This window comes from Eulemur rufifrons, chromosome 30, assembly GCF_041146395.1.
Source record: "Eulemur rufifrons isolate Redbay chromosome 30, OSU_ERuf_1, whole genome shotgun sequence".
Taxonomy (NCBI): domain Eukaryota; kingdom Metazoa; phylum Chordata; class Mammalia; order Primates; family Lemuridae; genus Eulemur; species Eulemur rufifrons.
The window spans coordinates 51,089,355-51,106,548 of NC_091012.1; the positions used below are offsets into that span (position 1 = coordinate 51,089,355).

General features: G+C 35.7%; 1 pseudogene; it reads left to right on the forward strand.

Annotated features, from left to right (window-relative positions):
* The first annotated feature begins 11,924 nt into the window (after positions 1-11,924).
* Positions 11,925-16,482, forward strand: LOC138378889 (HUWE1-associated protein modifying stress responses 2-like; annotated as a pseudogene).
* Positions 16,483-17,194: the final 712 nt, after the last annotated feature.

Sequence of the window (17,194 nt, forward strand, 5' to 3'; positions counted from 1 at the left end):
GTTTGGGTGAGCTATTTAGGAAATGTTGTGAAGGACTAGGGAGAACAATTTAGCAATATATAGTTATTAAGATTGTGCCCAAAACAATTTGCAAAAATTGCCTGTACCCAGGAAATACAATCTTCTGCATCTCCCCTAGAGAAATACTTGCATCTAGGCACATAGGGCCATATACAAAATTATTGCGTGTAGTATTATTTCTAGTAGTGAACATCTGAAAACAACAACAATACCTATGAATAAAAAAGAACAGCACATGGACTATGGAATGTTTATATTGTAGAATAATATGAAGCTAGTAAAAGGTATAAGCTAGATACACATGCAATGACATAAATACTTTACCAAAACATTTTGATGAGTGAAGAAAAAAAGCTTTAGTACAATTTTTACAGAATAATAACAGTAAGTGATCATACATGGACACAAACACAAGTGTCAATAAAAACTGAAGTTGGGGTTATTGGTCCCATATACAATGTTTTCATTTTTAAAAAAGAAGAATGCAGGCCGGGCGCAGTGGCTCACACCTGTAATCCTAGCACTCTGGGAGGCCAAGGCGGGTGGATCGCTCGAGGTCAGGAGTTTGAGACCAGCCTGAGCAAGAGCGAGACCCTATCTCTACTAAAAAAAAAAAAAAAAAAAAAAAAATAGAAAGAAATTATCTGGCCGACTAAAATATATATAGAAAAAATTAGCCGGGCATGGTGGCACATGCCTGTAGTCCCAGTTACTCAGGAGGCTGAGGCAGTAGGATCGCTTAAGCCCAGGAGTTTGAGGTTGCTGTGAGCTAGGCTGACGCCACAGCACTCACTCTAGCCAGGGCAACAAAGCGACACTCTGTCTCAAAAAAAAAAAAAAAAAAGAAGAAGAAGAATGCAACTAAAATATTAATTAAAATTTAAAACATGAAATCCTGAAGCCCTCAAATGAGAAGACGTAAAATGTTGAGAAATTCTCCCCTGCAAAAATAATTCTCCTTGTTCACAGCCACAGACTAACTGCTCATTTCTACACATCCACCATGGGCATGGCTCCACAACTCTACTTTGCCTCAGCACCAGGCTACAAATCTATTCAAGTCAATGGCTTCCTCTTTGGGCTCATAGACACTAAACCATATCCAAAAAGGAAAATACTCTGAAGTCACGGTGATTTGAAATTAACATCCATCCCAAGTTACCAAAGTGTCTAAAGTCCTCCACCATCTAATATGTGACAGGGCTGCAGAATGAAACAAACAGAAAAGGGTCAAAATATGTGTATTTTCAAACATCACACTTCTATGCTTATGACATGGTACACATTTGGCACTTATTCAATTATTTTAATAGGGATCTTTCCATTTTAAATTAAATTGCCAATTCTTCTGCATCTCCATCAGTGACTTAGCTAGAACTTGCCTATCAGTTGCCAAAACCAAGCTATATAACATATATGATTATTTTGAAAAAAAAATTATTGTAGAGTGATGTAAGCAAGATGTTAGAGTATGAGTTTCCAGTACTGGAACCCTCAAAGAAACATCAGTTTAAAAAATATCAACACATGAAAATACCTTCACAAGATCTAAGGAATCTATATAAGTGATTACAGCAACTGAATGGAGCAAAGAAATAAGAAAACATGCACTTAAAAGGGTAGGAAGGACAGTTTCACAGTAACTCTACCACCCCTCCCAAAAACCCACACAGCACAGAATGGAGAGACATGTCCTCTGCATGGGGGAAGGACAGTGCTGTACACATCTGCCTTCATCATGGACCCAAGCACCAGGCACAGCCCAGTGAATTCCTGTGGCTGTGCTTGCTCAGAGATAGTACACTTGGGATGCACGTAACTCAGTGAGACACCAGCAGTGGTGGCCAAGCCAGTGCCTGTGTCATCCCTCCCAAAAATCCAGGTAGCGTGGCTCAGGGACAGTCTTCTTCCACTTGAGGAAGAAAAGGGAAGAGTTCAGAGGGCTTTGTTTTGCAACATGAAAATAAGCTCAGCCACAGTAAAATAAGGTACCAAGCAGACTCCTGAAACCCCTGAGTCCAGGCCTTAGTTCCTGGATGGCAATTCTACACACATCCTGGTCCAGAAGAAAACACACTGCCCTAAAGGGAAGAACCAACCCAGTCTTGGCAGGATTCAACACCTACCGAATGAAGAGCCCTTGGGCTTTGAATAAACATCAGATATAGCCAGGTAACAGTCACCATGGGCTTTGGGTGAGACTGGCCTAGCTTCAGGTGTGACCGGGCACAGTTCCAGCTGTGGTGACCAAGAAGGAGTGTCCATCACTCCTCACTCAACATTAGCAGCTCAGCACAGAGAGTGAGGGAAGAGAGTGGGAGACTTTGCCTGGTAATCCAGGGAATGCCCTGGTATCTTACCCAAGTCCATCAAGGCCTTACCACCAGGAGTCTACAAGAGTCACAGTATTACTGGGCTAAGGGTACCTCCAGTGCTGATACAGCTGTAGTTACTAAAGACTTAGATCATAATACTCAATTCTCTTTGAATATCTGGAAAGCCATCTTAAGAAGGAGGGTTTCAAACAAGCACAGACTACAAAGATTAAAATAAATACCTAACTATTCAATGCTCAGACACTGATGAACCTCCAAAAGTATCATGAACATCCAGAAAAACATGACCTCAACAAATGAACTAAATAAAGTACCAATGACCAATCCGAGAGTCATGGAGATATGTGACCTTTCAGACAAAAAATTCAAAATAGTGTCCTAAAGAAGCTCATTAAACTTCAAGACAACACAGACAAGGAATTCAGAAGCCTATCAGAAAAATTTAACCAAGAGATTGAAATAATTTTAGAAAATGAAGTAGAAATTCTGGAGCTGAAGAGTTCAATAGACAAATGAAGAAATGCATTAGAGTCTCTAAACAGGAAAATTGACCAAGTGAAAGAAAGAATTAGTGAGCATGAAGAAGACAGGCTATCTCAAAATATACAGTTAGAAAAAAATAAAAACAAACTAAAAAGAATGATATATGCCTACAAGATCTAGAAAATAGCCTCAAAGGGGCAAATCTAAGAGTTATCAGCATTAAAGAGAGACTGCAGTAGAAAGTATATTCAAAGAAATAATGAGAAACACAATATGAAACCAAGAGGAAGATATCAATATTGAGGTATGAGAAGGTCACAGAACACCAAGCAAATTGAATCTAAACAAGACAACCTCAAGGCATTTAATAATCAAGCTCCCAAAGGTCAAGGATAAAGAAAAGGTCCCAAGGGAAGCAAGAGAAAAGAAAAATAGCATATAAAGGAGCTCCATATGTATGGCATCAGACTTCTCAGTGGAAACCTCATAGGCCAGAAGAGAGTGGCATGGCATATTCAAAGTACTCAAGGAAAAATCCTTAACCCTAGAATATTATGTCCTATAAATATGTCCTGCAAAAATGAGGAGAAATAAATACCTCCCAGACAAACAAAAGCCGAGAGATTTCACCAACACCAGATCTGTCCTACAAGAAATGCTAAAAGGAGTTCGTTGATCTGAAAGAAAAGGATGTTAATAAACGATAAGAAATTGTCTAAAAGTATACAACTCACTGGCAACAGTAAGCACACAAATACAGAATACTCTATTGCTGTAACAATGGTATACAAACCATTTATATCTTAAGAAGGAAGACTAAAAGACTAACTTATCAAAAATAACTATAACTTTTTGAGAGATTATATAAAAAGATAGATGGGAACAACAAAAAGTTAAAAAGGTGGGGGGAAATGGAGTTAAAGTGTAGAATTTCTGTTAGATTTCTCTTTGCTGGTTTATTTGTCCATTTATAAGCAGAGTTGTCATATGTTTAAAATAACTGGTTATGTTTTTTGCAAGCCTCATGGTAACCGTAAACCAAATAATCTACAACAGATACACCAAAAATAAAAAGCACAAAATTAAAACACAGTACCAGAGAAAATCTCTCTTAACAAAAGAGGACAGGAGGCATGGAAGAAAAGGAAGCATGGAAGAAAAAGAAAACAACAAAACAACCAGAAATCAAATAACACCATGACAGTAGTAAGTCCTTACCTATCAATAACACCACTGAATGTGAATGGACTAAACTCTGCAACCAAAAGACAGAGAGTGGCTGAATGGGGAAAAAAAAAAAAAAAAAAAAAAAGACCTAACTATATGTTGTCTACAAGAAATCCACTTCACATATGAAGACACACATAGACTGAAGATAAAGGGTTGGGAAAAGATATTCCATGCAAATGAAAAGCGAAAAAGAGTAGCAATAGCTATACTTCTATCAAATAAAATAGATTTCAAGACAAAAACTGTAAAAAAAAGAAAAAGAAGATCATTGTTTAATGATAAAGAGGTCAATCCTGCAAGAAGATATAACAACTCTAAATATATATGCACTCAACACTAGAGCACCCAGATATATAAAGTAAATATTATCAGAAGTAAAGAGAGAGATAGACCCCAATACAATAACCATAGGAGACTTCAATACTCTACTTTCAGCACTGGAAAGATCATCAAGATATAAAATCAACAAAGAAACATTGGAGTTGATCTGCACACATGGATGTAATAGATATTTATAGAATGTTTCATCCAACTACTGCAGAATACATGTTCTTTTCCTCAGCTCATGGATCACTCTCAAGGATAGATTATATGTTGTGCCTCAAAACAAGTCTTAAAAACTCAAAAAAATGGAAATCATATCAAGCATTTTCTCTGTCCATGATAGAATAAAACTAGAAATCAATAACAAGGGGAATATATTAAATTATGCAAATACATAAAAATTAAACAATATGCTACAGAATGACCAATGACTTAAGGGAGAGATTAAGAGACAATTTTAAATATTTCTCAAAACAAGTGAAAACACAATATATCAAAACTCATGGAATACAGTAAAAGCAGTAATAAGAGGAAAATTTATAGCAATAAGTGCCTAAATAAAAAAGTCAAAAAAAATTCAGATAAGCAATGTGTATTTGAATAAAAAATTCAAATACAAAGTTTCGTTAAACAATGTATCTCAAAGAACTAGAAAAACAAAAGCAAACCAAATCCAACATCAGTACAAGAAAAGAAATAAAGATCAGAGCAGAAATAAATGAAATTGAAACAAAAAGATACAAAAGATCAATGAAATGAAAAGTTGGTTTTTTGAAAAAATAAACAATTTACATACTTTTAGCCAGACCAGTTGGGAAGACAGAACATCCAAATAAATAAAATCAAGGATGAAAAATGGAGCCATTACAACTGATAGTGCAGAAATATAAATGATCATCAGAGAATACTATGAGCAACTATATGAAAATAAATTGAAAAAATTAGAATAAATGGATAAATTCCTAGACACATACATCCTACCAAGATAGAACCAGGAAGAAATCCAAAACCTGAATAAACCAACCACAAATAATGAGATAGAAGCAGTAATTAGGCCGGGCGCGGTGGCTCACGCCTGTAATCCTAGCACTCTGGGAGGCCGAGGTGGGCGGATCGTTTGAGTTCAGGAGTTCGAGACCAGCCTCTGCAAGAGCGAGACCCCATCTCTACTAAAAATAGAAAGAAATTATACAGACAGCTAAATATATATATAGAAAAAATTAGCCAGGCATGGTGGCGCATGCCTGTAGTCCCAGCTACTCGGGAGGCTGAGGCAGGAGGATTGCTTGAGCCCAGGAGTTTGAGGTTGCTGTGAGCTAGGCTGACGCCACGGCACTCACTCTAGCCTGGGCAACAGAGTGAGACTCTGTCTCAAAAAAAAAAAAAAAAAAGAAGCAGTAATTAAAAGTCACCATTCAAATAAAAGCCCAGGACTTAGTGGTTTCACTACTGACTTCTATCAAGCATTCAAAGAAGATCTAATACCAATTCTACTTAAACTATTCCAAAAAATTGAGGAGAGAATACTCCAAAACTCATTATATGAGGCCTGTATCAGCCTGGTACCAAAACCAGACAAAGACACACACACAAAAGAAAACTATAGGCCAATATTTTGGATGAACATAGATGCAAAAATCCTCAACAAAATACTTGCAAACATAATTAAACAAAGCCTTTAAAAGATTATTCATAATGATCAAATGGGATTCATCCCATGGATGCAAGTGTGGTTGAATGTATGTACAAATCAATCAATGTGATACATCATTATCAACAGAATGAAGGACAAAACCATATGATCATTTCAACTAATGCTGAAAAAGAATTTGATAAAATTCAACATCCCTTCATTACAAAAACTCTCAAAACACTGGGGATAGAAGGAACTTAACCTCAACACAATGAAAGCCATATACGACAGACCCACAGCTAATATCATACTGAATAGGGAAAAACTGAAAGCCTTTCTTCTAAGATCTGGAACAAGACAAGGATACCCACTTTCATCACTGTTAGGCAACATACTACTGGAAGTTATAGTTAGAGCAATCAGACAAGAGAAATAAATAAAGAGCATCCAAACTGGAAAGGGAGAAGTCAAATTATCCTTTTTTGCAGACAATATGACCTTGTATCTAAAGAAACATAAAGATTCCAAAAACAAAAACCTATTATAACTGATAAACACATTCAGTACAGTTACAGAATACAAAATCAATATACAAAAATCAGTAGCATTTCTATATGCCAATAGTAAACAATCTAAACAGGAAACCAAGAAAGGAACTCCATTTTCAATAGCTACAAATAAAATAAAATATCTAGGAATAAACTTAACCAAAAAAGTGAAATATCTGTATAATTAAAACTATAAAACATTGATGAAAGAAATCAAAGAGAACACGAAAAAGGAATAATATTCCATGCTCATGTATTAGATGAATCAATATTGCTAAAATGTGCATACTATCCAAAGCAATCTACAAGTCTGCTGCAATCCCTATAAAAATACCAATGACATTCTTCACAGAAGTAGAAAAAAATAATTCTAAAATTTTTATGGAACCACAGAACACCTAGAATAGCCAAAGCCATCCTGAGTAATAAGAACAAAACTGGAGGAATCACATTACCTGACTTCCAACTATACTACAGAGCTGTAGTAATCAAAACAGCATGGTACTGGCATAAAAACAGACACATAGACCTATGGAACAGAATGGATAACCCAGAAATAAATCCACACATCTATAGTGAACTTATCCTCAACAAAGCTGCCAAGAACATACATTGGGGAAAGGACAGTCTCCTCAATAAATGATTCTGGGAAAACTGGCTATCCATATGCAGAAGAATATAACTATACCCTTACTTCTCACCACATACAAAAATCAAATCAAAAGGGATTAAAGGCTTAAATCTAAGATCTGAAACTCTGAAACTACTAAAAGGAAACACTGGGGGGCCAGGCATGGTGGCTCACGCCTATAATCCTAGCACTCTGGGAGGCTGAGGCAGGCAGATCGTTTGAGCTCAAGAGTTTGAGACCAGCCTGAGCAAGAGCGAGATCCCGTCTCTACTAAAAATAGAAAGAAATTTTTCTAAACAACTAAAAATACATAGAAAAAATTAGCTTGGCATGGTGGTGCATGCCTGTAGTCCCAGCTACTCGGGAGGCTGAGGCAGTAGGCTGAGGCTGTGACCTAGGCTGATTCCACGGCACTCTAGCCCAGGCAACAGAGTGAGACTCTGTCTCAAAAAAAAAAAAGAAAAAGAAAAAGAAAGAAAATACTGGGGAAACACTTCAGGACACTGACCTGGGCAAGAACTTCTTAAGCATTAGTACTACACTCAAACCATAAGCAAACAAAGCAAATTTGGACACATGGTATCACATCAAGCTAAAAAGCTTCTGCACAGCAAAGGAAACAATCAACAAAGTGAAGAGACAATCCACAGAATGAGAGAAATATTTGCAAACTACCTGTCTGACAAGGAACTAATAACTAGAATATGTAAGGAGTTCTAACAACTTGATAGAAAAAAATCAAATAATCTAATTAAAATATGTGCAAAGGATGTAAATAGACATTTCTCAAAAGAAGAGATACAATGGCCAACAGGTATATGAGAAAATGTTCAACATCATTAGTCATCAGAGAAATGCAAATCAGAACTACAAGGAGATATCATCTCAGCCCAGTTAAAATGGCTTTTATCAAAAAGACAAGCAACAACAAATGCTGGTGAGGATGCAGAGAAAGGAGAACCCTCATATACTGTTGGTGGGAATATAAATTAGTGCAACTACTATGGACAACAGTATGGAGATTCCTCAAAAAACTAAAAATAGAACTACCATATGACCCAGCAATCCCACTGCTGGGTATATATTTGAAGGAGAGGAATTCAGTATATCAAAAAAATATCTGCACTCCCATGTTTATTGCAGCACTATTCACAACAGCCAAGATTTGGATTTAACTTAAGTCCCCATCAGGAGAGGAATGGATAAAAAAAATTATGGCACATATAAACAATGGAACATTATTAATATATACCCATTAAAAAAGAATAAAATCCTGCCATTTGCAACAACATGGATGGAACTGGAGAACATTATATTAAGTGAAATAAATCAAGCACAAAAAGACAAATCTTCCATGTTATCACTCTTATGTGGGAGCTATATATTAAAAACAATTTGTCTCATTGAGATGGAGAGTAGAATGAAGGTTACCAAAAGCTGGGATGGGTAGTGAAGAGGGGGGGATAAAGTGGGGATGGTTAATGGGAGCACAAATATAGTGAGGTAGATAGAATGAACAATATTTGATGGAAGAAATTGACAATAATCAACACTAAGCTAAAGTATATTTTAAAATAACTAAAAGAGTGGAATTGGAATGCTCCCAACACAAAGAAATGATAAATGCCTAAGATGATAGATACTCCAATTACCCTGATTTGATTAATTCTCATTGTATGCCTGTATCAAAACATTACACGTACCCTATAAATATATGCAACTATTATGTCCCTGCAGTAATTAAAAATAAAAAATTAAAAAATAAAACAATTACATTTACAACAGTATCAAAAATACAATTCTTAGAACTAATTTAACCAAAAAGGTCAAAGATCTATACACTGAAAACTATAAAATACTAATGAAATAAGTTGAACACACAAATCAATACAAAGATATCCCTTGTTCATGGATGGGAAGAATTAATACTGTTAAAATTTCCATACTACCCAAAGTAATGTACAGATTCAATGAAATCCCTTATCAATATTCCAGTGTCATTTTTCTGAGAAATAGAAAAAAAAATCCTAAAATTCATATGGAACCACAAGAGACTGAATACCTAAACAATCTTACGCAAGAAAAATAAAGCTAGAGTCATAACACTTCCTGTTTTCAAATTATATTACCAAGTAATAGTAATCAAACAGAGAGCATGATACTGGCATAAAAACCACATAGACCAATGGAACAAGATACAGAGCCCAGAAATAAACCCACACATATGTAGTCAAGTAATCTTTGACAAAGTCTCCAAGAATGGTGAAAATACAGTCTCTTCAATAAATGGTACTGGGAAAATTAAATATCCACATGAAAAATAAATTGGTCCCTGTCTTCTACCATGCATAAAAATTAACCCGAAATCTAAAATCTGAAACTACAAAAATCTTAGAATAAAACCTCAGCAGAAAGTGCCTTGCCATTGGTCTTAACAATGATTTTTTTGCATAGGACATCAAAAGCACAGTCCACAAAAGCAAAAATAAACAAGTGGGATCACATCATACCAAAATGTTTTTCTGAATAGCAATGGAAACAATCAACAAAATACAAAAGAAAGTATATGCAAATCATGTATCCAAAAGGGGTAAATATCTAAAATACATAAGGAACTCATACAACTGAATAGCAATAAAACAAATAACCCAAGTAAAAAATGGGCAAAGAACCTGAACAGACATTTTTTCAAAGACATACAAATAGCCAACAGCTAAATGAAAAGATTCTCAACATCACTGATCATCAGGGAAATGCAACTCAAAACCACCATGTGCCATCACCTCCCACCTGTTAAAATGGCCATTAATAATAAGACAAAAGATAACAAGTGTTGACTAGGTTCTGGAGGAAAAGGAACCATCGTGTGCACTTCTGGTGGAGGGTGTAAAATGGTGCAGCCACTATGGAAAACAGTATGTAAGTTTCTGACAAAGTTAAAATTAGAACTACCATATGATCCAGCACTCCCACTTCTGGGTATATGGCCAAAGGAAATGAAATCAATATTTAAAAGAAGTATCTGAACTTTTACGGTCAATGTAGTATTATTCAAAATAGTCAAGATATGCAAACCACCTGAGTGTTCATCACCAGATGAATGGATAAAGTAAATGTGAGATATATACAGATATACACACACATACACACACTCTCATATATTATTCAACTTTAAGAAGGAAGGAAATCTTGCCATTTTAGACAATATAAATGAACCTGAAGGTCATTATGTGAAGTGAAATAAACTAGTCACAGAAGGGCAAATGCTGCATGATTCCATTCATATCAGGTATCTAAAACAGTCAAACTTATAGAAGCAGAAAGTAGAATGGTGGTTGCCAGGGGCTGGTGGGAGGGAGAACTGGGAAGTTTTTCAATGGGTAAAAAATTGTAGTTATGCAAGATGAAAAACTTCTAGAGATCTGCTGTACAACATTGAGTTTATAGTCAACAATACTGTACTGTACACTTCAAGTTTTTGTTAAGAGGGTTGACCTCATGTTATGTGTTTTTTTAACACAATAAAAATATATCAACTATGACTATTCCATGAATACAAGGCTAGTATAATGTGTTAATGGGACAATATTTTAAATTAGTTTTTCAATTGCTGCAGAGAAACACTGGTAACATTCAACATGCTATCTTGATTAACAAAATTAATTTTTTTCATTCCTAACATGAACAGGGTACATTTAAAAAGTAGTATCAATAATATATTTAATGGAGAAGTATAACTGGAATTATTCTCTCTAAAATCAAGAATAGGTGAAGTAACGCTCCACAAATACTAGTTCTTTTTCTTTCCCTAGTCATCGCTCCCTTTTAATGAAATATTGAGCATGGTTATCAGAGAGTAAAAAAAAATTGAAGGTATATTTAAGAAACTAAAATACAAAAAAAAAATCCCTTTTTGCTTATGACATGAATATATACACAGAAAATCCAGAGAAATCAACCAAAAAATTACCAGAGATAATAAATGAGTTCATCAGAGTTGTAAAGTAAATCCACAAAAATTGAAGGCATTCCTACATGCTAATACAGAAAATGTAATGCCTAACCTAGAAAAGAAATGAGATCCTTCTGCAATAGTTGCCAGAAACATTAAATCCTTATGCATCTACTAACTTTGCGACACAATAAAATTGAGACCCTAAAGAGTAAAAAATGGAAGATTTAAATAGAGAAATATACCTTTCTCATTGTCAGAAAGATTAAACATGAGAGTACTTAAATTCACAAATATATACTAAAAAACAAGAGTTGTCAGAATTATGTCATACTATATCTAAATGAAGGAGACTGATCATTGGAATAGAACATTCAGAAATTGATTCAAATTATTATTGTAAGAACTAAACTACCGTAAAAACATCAATAACACATTGAGAAAAGATTAATAAGCATTGTTTTGTCAGCTAGTTACGGTAATAAATATATCAATAACTTAGATCCATACCTTATACTGTACATTTGCAACAAATTCCAGATAATATTCATAGCTTCAATGACGGAGTATATTTTGTTAAATTACAAAGTTAAATTCTTTTTTTAAAAAATTGAAATTCAGTCAGTGTCAGGAGAGGTCAGACAGACAGAGCTAGCGCCTGAGAATTAACACATTTACTGCATTTAGGGCAAAACAGATTCAGTTAAAGGCAGTGGTAAACAAATCAAGCCAGGCAGTCTAATGTCTAAAGAAACTTGGGACAATAATGGCAGTACAGGTAAGGAGTCAGCATTAGGGAAGGCCAAGAAATGGGAAAGGTGTGGGTGATCTGGTAGACAGGTAAAGAACAACAATGTAAGTGGCAAGACATTATCTGGATAGACAGTTGATGACTGGAGTTGTAGCAGCAAGTTCTGCAGTCCCAGTTACTATTCTGGAATTCAGAATCAGAACTCAACTTCCTACCAGAACGGGAGGAGTAAGGTGAAGTCCCAGTCTTAGAAGGATTAGGGTACTAGGTGAATTATCAAAGGAGAACTTTGTCATAGAACTGCTGTGTAAGGTATAAACACAATTACAGGAATTAAGCAGAGACTAAGTAGAAAAAGGATTGATTCAGTTCAGATGTAGTGTACAAGCAGAGGTTAAGTGCTTCTAGATATGATGATTTAAAGATTTTGTGGATAGTCAATCAAGTAGCTCAATATGAAATATATTTATTCCAAATGTGGAAGGGAAATATATTTTTGACTTTTAAAGAAATTGAGTATACCATCACATACAAGATAAATATATTTAATGTCTTAAAAATAAAAAGGGTGTTGAGCTATGAAATGTAATAAAATGAATATCAAAAGAAATGACTATCATATTGGGAAAAATTCATGAGAAAAATGTAACTGATAAAGGCTCCCTACCCAACCTGAATAAAAATATGAATGCATATATATCAGGTTAATACTCAGATTCTACTTGATAAGTTAACAAAGATGATGAACAGGCAGTTTATATAAAAAGGATATCATCATGTGAAAAGAGATAAAGCCTCAATAGCAATTAAATGAATACGAATTAAAACAACTTAAAAGTTTCATTGCTTATCTCTTATACTAACAAAAATACAGCATATAAAGTCAATTGCTAGTGGGAATTTGGGGAAATGAGTGCACTCAGACATTGCTAGTGGTACTGTAAATTGATTCAGTTTTACAGAAGAGTAACTTCACAACATATGAAAAGAGTAAAGAAACCATTGACAATTTTTCTTCTAAGTAATTCCACTACAGAGAATATGTCCCACAGGAAATAACCAAAGGAAAAAAAGAGATGGGTATTACAAATCTCATGGCAGTTCTCCACACAACTATCACAGAAAATAGGAAAGAGTCCAAATATCTTATATTATTGGCATGGTAACACAGAGGTTTCCTAATAAACATTAAAGTGACCAATTTGAGGAATGCATTGTTATATGCAATTATATATGTAAAACTATTACGTCAAAATAAAATCAGAGCACAAAATAGTAAGTATGCAATACAACTGTGTTAACAGGTGTGACACCATACATAGGTATAATTTTCTATTTCTTGTGTCAGTTTTGGTAAGTTGTTATTTTCCTAGGAATTTGCTCATACCATATAAATTTTCAAATTTACGGACATAAAGTTGTTCATATATTTTTTATGTTTAAAATATCTATTCAGATGTTTTGCTTTTCATTCCAGATTTTGGTTGTTTGTACCTTACTGTTTTTTTCTTGGATAATATTGGTGGAAGCTTAAACATTTCATTAGTTTTTTTAAACCACCAACTTTTGGCTTTGTTGAATTTCTCTACATTTCTTTTCTGCTTCATTTCTGCTCTTATCTTTATTTTTACTTTCTTCAATATTCCTTCAGTTTAATTTGCTGCTCTTTTTCTAACTTCTTGAAATGGATGTTTATATCATTTATTTTCATCCTGTCTTCTTTCTAATGTATTTATGTCTACAAATGTCTCTCTAACCATAGATTGAACTATATCCCACAAGTGTTGACATATATTTTCATTGCCATTCAGTTCAAAATATTTCCCAATTCCCATTATATTTTTTCTTTAACCTATGAAATCTAAAGAAGTATACTGCTTATTTTGCAAACATTTCATGAGTTTCTTTTTATTTTGTTATTGATTCTAGCTTGATTTCATTGTGGTCGAAAAACGCATTGCCATATAATTTAAATCTGTTAAAATTTATTCAGATTTTCTTTATGGCCCAGCATATGGTCAATTTGGGAAAGATTTGTTCATGTAATTGAAAAGAATGTATAGTCAGCAAGTCACAGATGCAATGCTTCGTACATGCAGTAGTATGCTTGTAAATGTTTACCAACTGATTCTCAAAGAAACAAAAATACAGATACCCAGATACATACTGTTGGCCGAGTTTCCATGGTGTGAATACTCCCACCATGTCAATTTCAAACTATCAACATGATATCACTAAATGTGGCGTTGGGAAAAGATGCACACATGTGATTCTGACAAACTAGTAGGAGCTGGCTCCAGTATTACACTGTACCTATGTCCATTAGGTCAAACATTAATTGTATGGTTCAATATTCTATATCCTCACTGAGTATCTTCTTATTCTATTATTTACCAAGAAAAGTGTGTAAAATCTCTCACTATGATGGTATATTTGCAAAATTTCCCTTGTAATTTTGCCAATTTTTACTTTCTGTACTTTGAGGTCATGTTATTAGGTGCATACAAATTTAGAAGTATTATAACCTCCTGGGTGATGATGCTTTTATTATTATATATCTGTTTAAACTCTAGTAAGATTTCTTGCCTTAAAATCTACTTTATTGGGGAAGAAGGATAATACTTGCTGGGAGAAGGCAAGGATTGCTAGACTTCCTGCACAACTATACAACCAAGAATTGATGTGATCATGTTCCTAACTATCTTTGAATCCCCCACCAGATACTCATTCAAGTGAAAAACCTTTTTATAATTATCTGAACCAAGAGCCCAATTCCATTTTACATTAAATGTGTTTTAATATATACACATATATATGCATGGTTTTAATATATACTAAATTTTCCAGTGAGGTATCTATTTACTTTGTAAATAGTAGACTGCACTTCATTTTGTTCGTAACTTAAGCAAGAATTGTTCAACATTTAAGATTATTATATCACATAGGGCCACAGGCAGCACAGGCCTTACCAGTTGGCCTCTGGGTCCCGCCTGCCTGCAGAGGAGATGGCCATGGAAGGAGGAGGAGAGCTCAGAGAAGAAGGTGAGGTGGAGGCGGAGGAACAAGAGTAGGTGGAGGAAGAAGAGGCGGTAGAGGCAACACACAGCCTGCAGGAAGATAAAGATTGGAGGAGCAGCTGAAGGAGAGCAAGGCCAAGGTCACAGAGCACTGGTTCTTCAAGTGGGAGTTTCAGTGCCTGGCTGAAGCCAAACAGGAAGAGCAGCTGCCTCCTGAGCTGCAGAAGGAGATAGCCACTGAGGCAGCAGGGCTAAAGAGTGAGCAGCAGAAGCTATTGCACCTCTTCCAGATCATAGCCACTGCTGTGGACCAACTCTACAATGATTTTGGGTGCCAACAGCAAGGGCTCTCCACATGGGGCCCCCTTCTAGAATGTAGCCACAGCCATAACCCACCTCTCTCTATAAGGAGAGTGGGGATACCCACCAACAGAATTTTGACCTGGGCATCCAGGTTGGCTATCAGTGTTGTATCAAAGGTGTGCTTTACCTTCACCTGAATGTTTATAGCAGCACAATTCACAATTGCAAAGATGTGGAAACAACCAAAATGCCCATCAATTCACGAATGGATTAGTAAAATGTGGTATATGTATACCATGGAGTATTACTCAGCTATAAGAAATAACGGTGATATGGAGTCCCTTTTGTTCTCCTGGAGAGAGTTGGAACCCATTCTATTAAGTGAAGTATCCCAAGAATGGAAAAACAAGCACCACATGCACTCACCAGCAACTTGGTTTCCCTGATCATCACGTAAGTGCACATTTGGGAATAACACCAACTGGGTATCAGACAGAGGTGGGGGCTGGGGGGAGGGGATGGGTGTATACCTACGTGATGAGTGCTATGTGCACTGTCTGGGAAATGGACACGCTTGAAGTTCTGACTGGGGGGGATGGGGGTTGGAGGAGGGGATGGGTGTATACCTATGTGATGAGTGCGATGTGCACTGTCTAGGGAATGGACACGCTTGAAGCTCAGACTCGGGGGGATGGGGGGGCATGGGCAATATATATAACCTGAACTTTTGTACCCCCATAATAAGCTGAAATAAAAAAAATTATCTAAAAAAAAAAAAGGTGTGCTTTAGTGGGTAGAAAAGGGCTAGAGAACCATTCATCATGAAAAGCTAATTAGCTTCCTGTGGGCAAAGTGCCCTGCACCTCTTTTTCTCCACCACACACTCCCAGGATGTCCCAAAGCTGCCCACTGGTGCCCCCAGCCAGGCTGTGGCCCCTGAGTCCAGCTCATTGGTGGATATAGACCTGCAGCCCTTCCACAATGCCATTGCCAGCATCAGTGAGCAATCAGGTGCACCTGACTCACTGCATCAAGACACTGGTGTTACCAGCAGTGGACGCTAAAAATGTAGCTTATTTGAGGATGACTTGAACCCCTTCAACTCAGAAGAACTGGCCCTCCAGGTGGACAGTGGGGGGAACTATAAGTGTACCTCATCCCAATGCAGTGAGGGCATCACAGACTCCCCAACCCACAAGCACAATAGTCTAAAATCTAGTTGGTCACCAACTGCCATAGGGCTTGAGAGCTAACTAGAACTTCAATATGCTTGTCAAAAAGGATACTGGAGACCATCTTTCTTCCTTCTCTAAGTTAAACAAAGATTTCTGTCAAGTTTGCCATAAAGAAACAAAGTATTCCAGAAGAGGCTTTGTGTGACTCTGACTTTTCAAAAAATATAATCCTAGCAAAGAACATATTATTGTATTAGTTAGCAAGATAATTTAAATCTAAAGCATCTGGTCAAGGCAGGAGCCTTGTTTATCATGTTCTCAGTTATATTCCTTAGCACCTAGAACACTTTATAGTGCTCAATAAATGTTGAGTTTAACAAAAAGATAATTATGTCACAAATAACAATAAAGCTCATCATATCCAAGTTATCAATACACCACTCTACATTTTACATGTGTAGATGTTGTATTCATAGTGGTCTATGTGTGGGTTTAATTGTCCACTTTATAACTCAGTGTAGTAATACCTGAGTTTCTACATATTTAAATGCATATTTTATCAAAAATTATATCTTCTCCTTTCTCCCTTATAGTACATTTAGGAATATATACATATTCCTAAATATAGTTATATTATCTATGAGTTTCATTGTAGCATATTTAAGGGAAAACTACAAATTTTATAATTTAAAATATTTAAGCTGACTACTTAGGAGAAGAGCGACTTTCTGAGTATGAGTATTTTTAAAATAGGAATTGCCAATAACTCTGAGGACCTATGGCTTCAAGA